We start from the raw sequence: 12,497 nt of genomic DNA, 5'->3' as shown, positions 1-12,497 counted from the left end.
CTCCCAAGACACCTACCTGGCAAGAAATGGAGCCCCCACGACGCGTGATGGGATAGCGCTGTAATGTCCTTAGATTCTGGTCACGGACTGTTAAGGGGGAAAGAGATTCAGAAAACACATAGAAAGGGCTCTCGCGAGGACCAATTTGCTGTGAATCTAGTAGAGCTTAAGCTTCAGGACGTCTTTGAATCCTTGGGCCTAATAAAATCGTTGTTGTATGCCACCAACTTTGGGATGACATAGATGACTGAAACAGTGTTCTTTCTACAAATCATTAAGAAAAAGACAAAAATCAACATAAAATGGGCAAAGGGTATAAACAGGCAATTCATATAAGGAAAACCCAAATGGTGAATAAACATATGAAAGTATTCTCATTAGTAATTAGAAAAATGCAAATTGATACAAAGGTATACCATTTCACACAAAATTGGCAAAATCAAAAAGTCTGACAACTCCAATACTAGTGAGGAAGTGGAAAAACAGGAAATCATGCACTATTGGTGTATTGGAAAATTAGCGTAAACTCTTTGGAGAGCAATTTAACAAGATTTAACAAAGTTGAAATGAACATACCCTTATAACTTCAAAGCATATATTTTAACGCATATGTGTGAAGATATATACCTAAGGCTGTTCATTGCAGCATTTTTTGAAATATAAAGTTAGAAACATGGTATATTTATACATGCATTCTCAACATGGGCGATGTCACCCGAAAGGGGTGAAAATTGGTTCTTATAGGTGCCAAAAATCTTAGATGTGGTTTGTGGTAGTGACCCTATCCTACAAAATCCTATCTAACGAAAATCTTATTCCTTAGCATTTAATTTAGCTTGTTGGGAGAAATTAAAATTAAATGTGATTAATTTAATAACTTGTAATTAATTGAATTTTTCTCGGGGGAGATAATAAAAAGAAGGTTGAAAAACAGATTAATACATGAAAAACCAGATGGCTACTACAACAAATTTATTAGATTTATATGTATCAACATGACATATCTTGAACACAATGTGAACGAAAACAAATTACATGTTGTTACATGCAATATGGAGCAATTGATGTAAATGTAAAATAACACCCTAAACAATTATATATATGATATATATATTTATATATAATTGTTTACATATATAATATATATTATTTATATATAATTATATATAATTAAATATATATAATATGTATTATATATTACACATGTATACATATTATACATATATATGTTATATATAACATATTATATATAACATATATACATATATAATATATATCTCCAAGGTTTTTAAAAAATTAGACCGGAGTACCTTTGCCGGTGCTTCGTCTGACATGCCGGCTAAGAAGCCGTTCCTGCCTCTCTCTTCCTCAGCTCCTCTTTCTTCTTGCTCAGTTTGCGGGGAGCGTGAAAGGAGAAGGCCTGAGGACGCTCCAAACCTCTGCCTATCCTAAGTGCCACGACCGCCATGGGCCTCACCATCTCCTCCCTCTTCTCCCGCCTCTTTGGCAAGAAGCAGATGCGCATTTTGATGGTTGGATTGGCTGCTGCTGGCAAGACGACCATTGCCATAAGCTGAAGTTAGGGGAGATAGTCACCACCATTCCTACCATTGGTTTTAATGTGGAAACAGTAGAATATAAGAACATTTGCTTTACAGTATGGGATGTTGGGGGTCAAGACAAAAATAAGGTCTCTCTGGAGGCATTACTTCCAAAATACCCAGGGTCTTATTTTTGTGGTAGATAGCAACGATCGTGAAAGAATTCAAGAAGGAGTCGACATGCTGCAGAACATGCTTAAGAAAGATGAGTTGCAAGTTGCCGTGGGACTGCTTTTTGCAAACAAGCAGGATTTGCCAAGTGCCATGGCCATCAGTGAAATGACAGATAAGTTAGGTCTTCAGTCTCTTGGTAACAGAATATGGTGTATTCAAGCCACTTGTGCTACACAAGGAACTGGTCTGTATGAGGGACTTGACTGGCTGTCAAATGAGCTTTCAAAACGTTAAAGGAAACTGGACATGTAAGGAGGGACATGTTTGATAGAACTGGTCTAGGCTTGTTGCAACAAAATTAGCTTGCATCTTGGTTATTAAACAGTATCTGGGACTGGTTTGGGTAGAATATTACAGCGTTTAAACTTATTTTATTGCCAGTTATTGTTTACCAAGCATAATGTTGCAATTTAGCAATATGTTTGGTTTTAAAGAAATTCTCCTTAACTTGGGAAAAAAAGTGTCCTCTTTTAATTTTTCTTCCCTTAAGCCTAAATGCCTGCACATAGCTATTGTGACATCTTTAAATAAATCCATTTTGAATGCTTTTTGAGCCCTCAACAAATAATGTTTTAAAGTTATCCCCTTGCTAATTTACTGATAACCTTCATCATTCCTGGGACAGTCTGCGATTTAAAAAATATATAGCATTCCATTTGTATTTATTTTTCTCCCTTGCCAAAAAGATTTTCTAATACTGCTTATACCAGCCACGGAAATGCTCCAAAACACTATTCATATCCCTTGCACTGAGGAACTTATTTTTTCCCCCATTTTTGACTCCTGGCTTCTATCAGCCAAGATTGTCTTGGTGTGGTTTGGATTTGATAGCTAATTAGTTCTGTGCTGGTGGCAAAGAGTTCATATTGAGATGATTTTTTAAATACCCAGCAGATTGTCTTTCTTTATATTGTATTTTTTTTATGTTGCATGTTGCTTTTGGTATCAGCCTGACTCTTTGCCCGATATATGATAGTTCTGCTGATGTTTTATTGTTTATTGGTGAACATATCTTCATTCAGAGTTTTTGGAAAACTCATCAAACTCAAATGAATACGTTTTCTTCATAACCCATTTGGAATTATTCCTAATAAAATGATAAACTATGTAAAAAAAATTTAGACTGTACAAACATTAAATTCATGATAATAGAAGCCTCTGAGGAGGATGGGAGATAAATGAGCTTAGGAAAAGGAAGCTCCAACATATTTATAATGTCCTATTTTTGTGAGAAATATCTGAAGCAAAGTTATGAAATCTTAACATTTGTTAATTCTAAGCAATGGGCACTTGGGGCATTTATTATTATTATCAGTTTTTTTCTGCTTTTTCCCCAAAAAAACTTTTAAAATTGAAACAAAACGTAAATTTAAGTGTTACAAAAATTCCTAGTTTTAGGTATATGTTAGGTGCATCTGTTTTGAGTGAATCTGTATCAATGAAATCCAGTTTAGGAAGACAGAATATGAATGGGTGAAGCAGGCAGGGTTTGCTTATAAAACAAATATATTTTTTTAAATCCTGCCTGCTCCCTGGCCCTAGAGATATTTGAGATTACTTGGCCCAGAAACCCTCTGCTCTCAGGACCCTACAGATTTTTCTCCTTTCTCCTCTCCCGTCCCCAATCCAGGGAAGGGAAATTCTTCTTAGTTTGGTGAAGGTCCTTCTCCTTTCTTATCTGGCCAAGATCCTACGCCCATGCCGTTGAATACTTTGCCAAGGAAGCAAAATGTTTGGCAGTCATTATTTGTTCACCGACCCTACCCTACTTGCCACACTCTTCCCTCCCCGTTCCTCCCCACAACCCAAGGCAATAAGCATAAAGCTGACTAGCTGCTTGACGGGGGGAAGGAAAAGGGGAAAAACAAACAGGAAGTCTTAGAATGTGACTAAGGCACCCAACCATGGCTGCCATGTTTGGAGTGCTTGCTGTGTCATAGGCCTGTACTGTAGATCCTTTTACAGTGTTGTGAAATTTAAACTCACAAGATTCCTAAATTGGACTTGGTCTCCCCCACTCCCTTGCTTCTTTATTTGTCCACGTCACTTTCTACCCTTAGGTTACTATTCTACCCACTAAGGCCAAGCTAAAGTACATATGCGTATAAGCTGCCTCCCAGGAGAAGCTAGAACTTTGTTTTCAGAAAGCGTAGGAATACTCTTAGGAAATGGCTCAAGAAGACTATTCCCATATAGGACAGAGGCCCAGGGAAATGGCGAGGCAGGGAAGATGGCAGGAGAAGGGGAAACTAAGTGACCTCCTCCCACAGAAACGAATTTGAAGGAAAATTCTGTTGGGTTTCTAATTATTTCAAAGAATGTGGATACAGCTAATGAGCAGAAAGCAAAACTAAAAGACCGTAGGAAGATCTCTTAAGCTTTGTAACTTCTTCACGTTTGTAATTTGTTATCCTTTTTTTCTTATTAGTGAACAGAAGTAAAACCCTTGTGATCATAGGTTGTTTTACTTTTCTTTTTACTTTGCTTTCTATAATAATTCTAGTTCACATGTATCATGTACTGCTACTTGTATGCTAGACTTTAAGCTAGTATTTAAGATGCTTTATATGTATTAACTAATTTAATTTTTGCAATCACCCGGGGAGGCGGAAACAATTATTACATTTAAGATGAGGAAACTAAGGCTCAAACAATGTGCTCAAGGTCACAGAGGTTGAATTTGAGCTCTGGGTATCTCATTCTGAAGCCCATACTCTTAATTATTAAGATATATTGCCTCTCATTGTAAAATTGGCATGTACTGTTAATGTAATTTTGTAAAGTTGTGTGTGTGTGTGTTTAATAAAAACTTTGAAAGAAAATGGCAGTTGTACTTTAAGGGGAGGGCTAAGGGAGAGTAAAACGATGGTGGGGAGGAATGTGGAAAGACAGCAACAGATTCTGAATTCCAGAAGTTATGGAGGAGGATGCGGCAGAGTTAAAGAGGAAATAAAAAAGCAATTTGAACTCCTCAGCCTAGGACAAGGACAGTGAAGAGAAGGGGATGCTGGTAGGGAGGCTAGCCAGGTTCCCCAACAATTGGGGATAAGCATGGCTTCCCTGAGGTCATTTCTTCTTTACCTCACACCTTTCCTTGTCTACTTTTATAACCCCAATCTCTCCTGCTCTCAAGTGCACTAACCTTGTTCTGCCCAGTGGTTGTGGGAACAAGCTACTAACAGGAGTGAAACTCATTAAAATCCCCACCATCACCTGTTGTCGCGTCCAGCATGACGAGGGCTGTGGGGAGCGAGGAGGGCAGCGCAGGGTTAAGAAAAGACGGTAGTCACGAATAGAGTTTAAGTACTAGGGCCAAGGGACGGCAGCCTCAAAGACTGGGCTGGGGCGCCTAATAGGGCCCATGCATTAGCTTTTGTTAGTTCGGTGGGGGGCTGTGCCCACCTCTATGAACCCCCGGGGGTTCTCTTATTGGTGCCCACGTGACTGCACCTGGCTTGAGTTGTTCCTTCCGTGAGGAATCTTACCCGTCATTGGCTGACCAGCCATCTTTTTGGGGCCAAACAGGGAGACATAAGGTGCAAACACAAAGGTGAAGCAAAGTCCCTGAAAGGATCTGTCTCACAGACTCTCCTTTCTTTGGGGACAAGTACAAGGAGACAAACAGTTAGGCTGCTGCGTGGCCACAACCTATAAATGTGCGTGAGTATTTAACATTCTGTATAAGATTCAGGAGACTTTTTCACTTCCCAGATCTCATTTGCATATTGACATCTAAAGGACAGGAGTGAAGAAAATTGAGCTTCCCCTCCTCCAATCACAGTGTTATGGGCTATTATTACTGAAGAATGGCAGGAGAAAAAAAAAGTACAACTTGCAGTATTTTTTAATATCAATTCAGCCCTTTTAACTTTTCAGAGTGCAGTGACAACAACAACAAAAGTATTATTATATAGAAGAATGTTTTACTCTTTGCAAAGTCATTTTCCATCTGTTATTTCACTTTACCTGCATAACAACTCAGTGGAGAAGGTAATGCAGACATTATCAATCCCATTTTACAGATGAGGAACCTGAAATTCAAATAGATTACGTTTGTTTTCCTGAAGAGCTATCATAGATGCTTCATTCTTGGAAGTAATTGGCTCTTTCCATATAACTGTGAAACTTCAATCTGAATTTTAGATCAGATACTTCAGAATTTCAAATACTCCAGTATTTCAAGGCATTCTAAAGTCTACGCTCTTCTATCACCCTTTCCAAGCTCCAAACACTGCTCTCCTTGTCCTGCCTCTGTCACGTAGAGCAGATTGAAAAGGCATTCCACTTGCATAACCATCACTTACTGCACTGACTACCTGTATTCCTATTCACAAGTGATGATCCAGATCTTGGATATACCTTTTTCCTATGATGGTTTTAAAATAGGTCCATAAATTCTTTGAGACTCCTCCCTTCAAGAGTTGGAGACTAATTCTCTTCCCCTTAAGTGTGAGATGGACTTAATGATTTGCTTCTAATAAGTAGAATAAAATGGAAATGATGAAGACTAGGGAGGCTAGGTCAGAAAAATGCTGCAGCTTCCTCTCTGCTCTCTCGGATCACTCATGGCCAGCTGCCATGTAAGGAGGACACTCAAACAGCCCTGTGGAAAGGTCCAGGTGCTGAGGAACTTTGCCAACAACTGGCAAGGAACAGAGGCATCCTGCCAACAGCCATGTGAGTGAAGCATCTTAAAAGCAATCAGGCCTTCAGATGACTGGAGCCCCAGCCAATAGCTTTATTGCAACCTCCTAGGAGACCCCGAGTCAGAAGCACCCACCTAAGCCTCTTCCAGATTTCTGATTCTCAGAAGCTGTAAGATAATAAATGCTTTTTTGTTGTTGTTCTTGTTTTTATTGTTGCTGTTTCAAGCCTCAAAGTTTTGGGGTAATTTGATATGCAGAAATATATGACTAATACTGTTACTCAGATTCCTTTCCTGATTCCGGCTGATAATGTGACAAATGTTAAGGGTTCCACAGCTTGAGCACATTAGGGTGCTAACCACTGGGGTAAAAAGGGGAACTAAATTACAAGGAGATTCCGTGGAAGAACTAGACACATGACTGATTTAGTGTTTTAAAATAATCATTCTAGCTGATTTGTGGCAAATGAATTGTAAGAGAACAAGTGTGGCATCCGAGAAAGAAGTTGAGCTATTAGAATAAGTGAAAGAGAATGAGGCCTTGGACTAGAATGGCAACTTGTGACGATGAAGCAAAGTAAATGGATACTTTTACTGTATGGGGAGGTGTTGTGTTCTGTTTACAGGGAAGACTGGGGACAACCTGGCTTCAGTTTGAAATCACTTTCTTTGGGGCACCAATGACTTCTAACTGCTAAATCTAAAAATCCAATGGCCTTTTTCTAATCCTTTTTCTCCTTCATTCTACTATTTCCTTTGGCTCTGCTGGCACATTACTACCTGGTTTTCCTTCACCCTCTTGGACTGTTCTATCTCTGCCTTTCCTTCGGATTCCTCCCTATCTATCAATAGCAATACGATCTCTCTTTTACTCAGGGTTAAAATTTGGAGTTATTCTCAACTCTTCTCTCTTTTCTTCAACATATATTTGTCATGTCCCTAATATGCACCAGCTTGTATGTTAAACATGAGAGATACATGAATGCAAATAGGCATGGCCCCAGCTTTATGCAGTTGTTACTCTAGTGAGGAAGATAGACATCAAACAATCACATAAGTGAATATATATACAAGGAATATAGGGTTTGTTTGTTTTTTTCCTCCAATCCAAATATCTCTGCTTTACTCTAATTTTTAAATTATTTAAGAATAATGACATATAATAAACTGCACATATTTAAAGTGTACAATTTCATGAGTTTTGACATGACACCATCATCATAATCAAGATAATGCATACATTCATGTCCCTTTGTAATCTCTTTTACCTTCACCCTCTATATCCCCAAGGCAACCATGGACCTGCTTTCCAGCACTATAGTTTGAATGTTCTAGAATTTTATATAAGTGGAATCATACAGTATGGGTTCTTTCTTTGTTTGGCTTATTTTACTCAGCATAAATTTGAGAATCATCCATTGTTGCACTATCATGGTTCATTTCTTTTTATTTCTGAGAAGTACCCCATTGTGTGGATGATCACAATACATTTATTCATTCACCTGGTGATGAACTTTGGGATTGTTTCCAGTTTTTTGCTATTATAAAGTATTAAGAACATTTGTGTAGAAGTCTTTGTGGGCCCATATGTTCCTTTTTGGATAGATATTTAGGAGTAGAATGACTGAATCACATGGTAGGTGTATGTTTAACATTTTGAGTAACTGCCAAACTGTTTCCCAAAGTGGCTGTACCTTTACACGCCCACCAGCAGTATATGAGAGATCCGGTTTCTCCACATCCTCACCAATACCCAGATCAGACTTTTCAATTTTAGGTGTGTAATGGTATTTCATGGTGGTTTTAGTTTGCATTTCCCTAATGACTAATGATGTTGAACATCTTTTCATGTGTTTATTTATCATCCATACATCTTCTTTGGTGAACTATCTGTTCAAATCTTTTGCCCATTTTTAAATTGGGCTGGTTGTTATTATTGATCTTTGAGTGTTATTTATATGTCTGGATACAAGTCTTTAGTCAGATATGGGATTTGCAATATTTTCTCCTAGTCTGTGGCTTGATTTTAGTTCTCTTAACAATGCCTTTCAAAGAGCATTAGTTTTTAATTTTGATGAAGTCCAATATGTACATTTGTTCTTTTAAGGACTGTGGTTTTGGAATCATAGCTAAGAAATTTTGCGTCACCCCAGTCACAGAAAAGGGCAAACTGTAGCTTGAAGGAGCAGACTATAGGGACCAAGACCAACCAGGGCACTGGGCAAGGGAGATAAGGGAGGAGGAAGAAACCCATTTGCAGATGATAAGACTGCAAATGTAGATTTCAGACAAGCCGAGTGGCAGATATGGTTAGTTAGCATTCAGCATATATTCCTATCTCCTTCTAGTGTGCTTCCCTATACTGAAGAGGCTGAAAAGCTAAGGATTATATTTCTTAGAATACCTTGCAGCCAGTCAGATATACCCAGGTGAGATTTAGAAGGCAGAAGTGAGACAAAGGCTATTGTACTGCTACTTGGCTATTTCTCCTGGCAGGCAAGGTCATGGAGATATATTTTTACAGCAGTAATCCAGTGACGTCTCTAGTTTTGCAAATATTGAGAGGTGGTTGCATCAGAGTGTTGCAGCAGCAATGTCCTGATCATAGTTTCCAGACTCTGGGTCAGAACTGTAACTACTGGTTCTTAAATCGAGTCATCAGTGAGGATATCCAGGGGCCGCACCCTCCCTGACTGTGGCAGAGGTAGCAGCTTCCCTGGCAGAGCACTCTCCCGTGCTCTGGAGGTCATTCCTGGAGTTTCAGCCCAGAGTGGGCCTCTCGACTTTCCATTTGGTTTTGTAAACATCTGTGTCCTTGTATCCTTAAACTACTTGGAAGTGTTTTTGTTTCCTGCATTGAGTCCTGAGTGATAAGAGCAGTCAGATTGAATCTGGGAGGAATGATAAAGAAGAAAAGGACTTCGACTGTGTGGGAAGAATGTGACAATATATGAAGTCATTTGTTAGTTCAATGAGCATGTACCAGACATGAAGGGGGTACTATTTCGAGATACTAGGAATATCTACTTGCCCTGAAGGAGTTTACACAATCTGATGACTTCATGGTATGATGATGGAGATATGTCGGGACTCTGTGTGCTCACAGATGTGGAAAAGACATGAAAGAGGTGATCTGTAAGCTGGGTTTTAGTGGATGAGTAGAAATTAGTCAGCAAAGAGGAAGGGGAAGAACATTCTATCTGTAGTAGGGTAAATTATTACAAAAAACTTTTAAATAGCTCTGTTCATGTTTCTCCCCAACACCTTCCCAGGAAAGAGGAAGTGCGTGTTTCTGAAGACCTTAGAAGAGGAAGCTAGGGATAATGTAGGAGCTTCCTGGTGGGGAGGGCACAGGTGGAGGCAGGAGTTTGACAGTGCTTTGAATAAGGAGGTGGAAGCAGTTGACCTACGAGAGATTCTGGGCTCCTCTAGAGACTAACGGGGAGGCATCCTCAAGCTGGCTTTAACTTTTCAGTCTTCTTTATTCCCTTCCCTCTCATAAGAGAATTACAATGGCATAGGATTACCAGGCCAAGGCCAGGTTCAGTGCCAGGGTCATTACTTACTAGCAAATGGCCTGGGACATATTGTTTAACTTCTTTTAGTTTGTTTACTCACCTATATACTGAGAATGGTAATATTTCCCTCCTACTGTTGTAAAGGTCAAATCAGATAATGGATGTGAAAAAAAGTGTAAATTATGAAGCACTGTAAAAATATTATCCACTAGATAATAAGTCACTATTATCCAATAGATAACTAAGTCTTGTTGATTCTGTCTCAGGTATATCTCTGTGATGGGCTGAATTGTGTCCTTCTCAAATTCATATGTTGAAACCCTAACCCCCAATGTGACTGTATTTAGTGACAGGGCCTCTAAGGAATTGATTAAGGTTAAAGAAGGTCATAAGGGTGGGGCCCTAGTCTGATGAGACTGATGTCCTTATAAGACAAGGAAGAGACTCTAAAGCCGTCTCCCTCCCAGTGTGCACAGAGGATAGGCCCTGGAGGGCAGAGGGAGAAGGTGGCCATCTATAAGCCAGGAAGAAAGGTCTCACCAGAAACCAACCCGGATGGTGCCTTGACCTTTAACTTCTAGCTTCCAGGACTGTGAGAAAATAATTTCTGCTGTTTAAGACACCCAGTCTGTGGTATTTTATTATGTCAGCCCCAGCAGACTAAAGTAATCATTCCCCCAACGTTACTTCTCTTCATCACCCCCTACCCTGATTTGGTTCAAGCCCTTATCTTCTCCATATCGTCTCTGCAGACCTATTTGTATTCTCAAATGCTGCTAAAGGAATCTTTCCAAAGAGCATAGTAAAAAACTGTCTAGGACATAGAGCTATTTACAGCAGAAAGGGCAAACTTCTCAGCTGAGCGCAAGACTCCTCTTGAACTTGATTCAACCTGCCTTTCTAGCTTTGTCTCCTGTCCTTCCATGACACACTCTATGCTTCAGGCTAACTGAAATTCTTCCTGTTGTTCAGACATTCCACACTCTTTTACAGTTCCCCATTTCCACCTGTACTGTTCTTTCTACCCGAAATGCCTTTTCCCCTTCCTGATCACCCCTCTTTCCATCTTTTCTACCGAAATGCTTTTCCCCTTCCTGATCACCCCTCTTTCCATCACACTGTCTCACTTTTTCCTCTGGCACATCTCTTCATCCTTCAGTCCTGGTTCAAGTGTCATCTACTCCCTAGAGCCTTCCTTTATGGCTCCATCCTCAGGTCTTTTGGCAGCACTTTGTACACCCCTCTATTAGGACACTTACCACACTGTTTTGTAAACATTATTTTGAGAGTCTTCCCTACTAGATGGTGAGCACCTGAAAGAAAGACACCTATTCATTATTGAATCTTCCTTTGTATTTGAAACAAAGGAGGTACTGGATACGTATGTCTTAAACAAACAAACAAAAATCCCGCAGTCCAGACAAGACATACACAACAAATTAAACAACAACAGGCAGTAGGAGAACCATGAGTTATGTATCTGGGTATTCTCCAAGGCACCTAGCACAAAGTCTTGTATGTAGTAGACTCTCAGTAAATGTTGTTAAATTAAGTTCTAAATGAAAAGTGAAGAAAATAAGACTCATGATCATTTAAATCTGGGAAAACTCCAGGATAGGTTTTTTTTTTTTGTTTGTTTGTTTTATTAGGGAAGGGGAACAGGACTTTATTGGGGAACAGTGTCTACTTCCAGGACTTTTTTCCAAGTCAAGTTGTCCTTTCGATCTTAGTTGTGGAGGGTGCCATTCAACTTCAAGTTGTTGTCTTTTCGGTCTTAGTTGTGGAGGGCGCAGCTCAGCTCCAGGTCCAGTTGCCTTGCTAGTTGCAGGGGGTGCAGCCCACCATCCCTTGTGGGAGTCAAACCGGCAACCCTGTGGTTGAGAGGACGCGCTCCAACCAACTGAGCCATCCGGGAGGCAGCTCAGCTCAAGGTGCCCTATTCAATCTTAGTAGCAGGGGGCACTGCCCACCATCCTTTGCAGGACTCGAGGAATCAAACCAGCAACCTTGTGGTTGAGAGCCTACTGGCCCATGTGCGAATTGAACCGACAGCCTTCGGAGTTAGGAGCACGGAGCTCTAACCACCTGAGCCACCGGGCCGGCCCCCAGGATAGGTTTCAAAAGCTGATATCCACCAATATGACACCAATGATCCCATCTGGTGCCTTTAAACTTGGTCCATACTCCTCTTCTTCCTCTCTACTTTGCCTTCCCTGCTCCAGACTGTGAGGGCTTTTGAAGTCGGGGGGTCTCTTATTCATCTTTGTAGCTTGTATTTTTTATCTACTGGTCTCTAGCCAGATGCTTTGCACATGATATGCATCCAATAAGTGTTTGTTGCATTTTGTTAAAAACTAAAGATTATGCTGAGCCTGGGTGGGATTTGAATCGGCTGCATAGAAGAAAGCAGAAGTCCAGGTCAGGGACCCAGCAGAAGTATATTTGCTTCCTAGTGCTGTGTTAACAAATTACCACAAACTTGGTGGCTTAAAACAACACAAGTTTATTATCTTACAGTGCTAGAAGTTAGAAGCCTGAAAATTGGTCTTACAGGGCTAA

The 12,497-nt window shown here is 40.0% G+C and overlaps 1 pseudogene; it reads left to right on the top strand.

The window, feature by feature from the left end:
* Positions 1–1,466: 1,466 nt before the first annotated feature.
* LOC117029030 (ADP-ribosylation factor 4-like) lies at positions 1,467–2,015 on the top strand (annotated as a pseudogene).
* The last annotated feature ends 10,482 nt before the right edge of the window (positions 2,016–12,497 follow it).

Source organism: Rhinolophus ferrumequinum, chromosome 10 (assembly GCF_004115265.2).
Source record: "Rhinolophus ferrumequinum isolate MPI-CBG mRhiFer1 chromosome 10, mRhiFer1_v1.p, whole genome shotgun sequence".
Classification (NCBI taxonomy): domain Eukaryota; kingdom Metazoa; phylum Chordata; class Mammalia; order Chiroptera; family Rhinolophidae; genus Rhinolophus; species Rhinolophus ferrumequinum.
This window is presented reverse-complemented; position numbering and strand designations above follow the sequence as displayed.